This window comes from Haliotis rubra, unplaced genomic scaffold (assembly GCF_003918875.1).
Source record: "Haliotis rubra isolate DU_JTF1 unplaced genomic scaffold, ASM391887v1 Scf563, whole genome shotgun sequence".
Taxonomy (NCBI): Eukaryota; Metazoa; Mollusca; class Gastropoda; order Lepetellida; family Haliotidae; genus Haliotis; species Haliotis rubra.
Window position 1 is genome coordinate 643,095 of NW_025767261.1, and position 3,194 is coordinate 646,288.

Sequence of the window (3,194 nt, forward strand, 5' to 3'; positions counted from 1 at the left end):
TTTACTGCAATTATTGAGCACCATAATGTTCTTGAAACAGTTATTCTGCTCTGTAATGTTGTTGGAGCAATGATTGTGTTCTGCTATGATAGTGACACAGTCACGTGATGCATGATAGTTGATACAGATATGTGAGCTATTCCAAGATGTAGACTGTCTGCCATTTTTCATCTGTAGCAGGATTCTTCATGTGTGTTACATTGTAGATACTGCCTTCTGTTTCACTGACTTCCTGGTCCTGGGCTCCTGCATTCAGGACTGTTTTCCCTCAGCATTCATTATGGTCTAATATTGGAATATTAAAAAAATGGAGGCAAGAATTATGGCAGCATGTGAGATTAATATGAATAATGACAAAAACCTTCATTAGAAAGTGCAAGAGCAATTATTGTGAGGTGTTCATAATGTCGCCTGGCATCTGCTGAATGTTGAACATTTCAACGCTGATGACCAAATTAGCAACATTGTATTGATTTTGTGTCAGAAATGGAAAACAAACAACCTTTTCTCAGAATGTATTTTTAAACCCAAGTTAGCAGTTTGACAGTTTCTATATTAAATGGTTAATGCTTCTTTGGAAGTTTTCTATGAATTGGTAATACTTCACTTTGGGTATTTATGTGTTTGTTCTGTCTGGACCATTGACGCCATGGTGAGCTGAGTGCTGGTTGAATGGTGCCAGGAATGGCTGGATAAGTCCTGATCATGCTGATCGAGCATTCAGTGTAATCAGTGAGTGTGAGGAGATGGTCAGTCAGTCGCTGCCTGGCGTACAAGTGGCAGCACGGCACTGTTACTGGTACCACAGTGGAGTCATTCTGGAATTTATTGTAGAATTAATGTTTTTGCGTTTATGGTTTTACTGATGATACTATCTGGCAAGGAAAATATTGACCTCATTTTCAGATAAATTTGGAAGTGATTATTTATTAATCTTCTCTTAATGTTTTTTATGTGAGTAAGTAGCAGGCAATCAGATATGTTTTTCAGTACACCAGTGTCTTTTTGACAACAGTGATAAGGAAGTTGGTTTCCGCCATATTGCCATTAGGGGAATATGTTGCTTGATGAAAGTCACATTATTTGTCCTTTCTTCTGGGAATAGTTTCCCTTGAGCATGATGTAAAAGAGCATTATTATTAAGTTAGTGAGGAAATTTGTGTCAGAGAGGTAAGACCACAGTGAATGAATTTTCATCCTTTTTGTAAATAATGTGATATGGGTGGTATTTCAGCTGTGTATGTTGTTCTTCTGTGGTGATTTGGTTAGTTCCTCAGCAACATGGATAATGGTGAGACGGCAATGGTCAGGGTGCCAGGGTGCGTACATCTTCATATGTCTGTGTACCCCATGGCAGGAACCATTGCTCTGTTAGATATCAGTTACTGGAATATTTGGTACAGACTCGATTATTTAGATTATTTACCGTCTGCCGCCATATGGCGGGAATATTGTCGAGTGCTGTGTCAGACAAACAAAACACGTGGTTTTAACCGACTGTTCAAGACATCTGTGTATGATAACTGTGGGGCGGGTGTTTCCAAAAAAACTGGAGTGTTTAGGATGGCTGGGTATAACTTGTATTTCATCAAGCAAAGAGGTCGGCAACAGATTTTCCCATGTTTTGGTGGCGGCAGGTGTTTGGTTGTGGGGCAGGAAGGGATGAAAATCTAATAATTATTTTAATGTGGCCTTGTTTCTCTAGAATAACATTTAGCTCCTGAAGTAAAGTTATGTTAAAATATGTTATTAAATAGATATAGTTGTATTTGTCAACTCTCATGTATCAAAGAAACCTTAATTGTTTTTAACTGGGAAGGGGATGAAGGTATACGGGTAATTGGGTTTTTTCAGTGTTTTGTGTTGGCAAAGTTTAACTGTTATATCCTTGTTGATGCTATCTGCAATCACCAAACATAATATAGTTTGTGGGAGAGAAGATGCCATAGACTCATATCAGTTATCAACTTCTAAAGCAGCATTCTTGGATATACCATTATTGATAGCAGTCAGTCAGTGAGTGAGGTGAGGTGAAATTGGGTTTAACGTCTGTGCTTGAGAATATTTCGCTCATATGACGACGTGCATGCGTGTGTATGTGTATGTGCGGCTGCTTGTACTAGCCCAGACTTAGCTGGTTTTATAGTGCTAGCCCACTGAGATACCATGCCGCAATGGAGCATGAATACCCCACTCAGACACATTATACTGACTCCGAGCCAACCAGTCCTTGTTGTACCCATTAAAGCCGAGCGCCAGGCAGGGACCAACAAGTACCATATTTTAACGTCTTTTGGTATGACGCGGTTGGGGATCGAACCCGCGACCTTCCGCTCTCCGGGCGGACGTTCTAACCACTACACCACGGAGGCGGTCCAGTCAGTGAGTGACCTGAACACAAAGCAGCCCGATGCACTAACATTGTAGCCAACAAAAATTACTTTGTCATGATTAAAGAGTGAGTGAGTTAGTTTAGTTTTACGCCACACTCAGCAATGTTCCAGCTATATTGTGGCGGTCTGTAAATAATCGAGTCGGGACCAGACAATCCAGTGATCAACAGCATGAGCATCGACCTACACAGTTGGGATACGATGACATCTGTCAATCTGGTCAGAGAGCCTGACCACCTGATCCTGTGAGTCACCTCTTACGACAAGCATGGGTTACTGAAGACCAATTCCAACCTGGATCTTCACGGGTCATGATTAAGGACCAGATATAACATTGCCATGCAGCAGACTGGACCCAGGGAGAGAATAGTCTGTCATACAGACCCTGAAGCAAATATATCCCCACACAAGTCTAGAATATGTGGCAAGTCTAGATTTCCACAGCTAATGAAGAAAGTCTCAGGGCTCCTTTTCATTATATATATATTTTTTTTGACTATGAGCTTTTTTCTGTAAGATATGTTCATTTCAGAGACTAGTTGTTAGTGTAAGGAGGAAGTGTAACAGAGGACAAAGGACACATGTAGACTGACACAGCACAAGTTGTACAGCCAGTGAAGGAAACACCACGTTGTTGTGGCCATGTGTTAACCATGGCCTGGTTGCAATCTGAAACTGGTGTGTCAAGTGATGAGGTATTTCATTGTCAAGGGTTGGAGAACCCAAGCGAGATATGGCTGCCCTATTGACTGAAAAACAATTTACTGAAACAACACAACTGAAACAACACTTGACATGTTG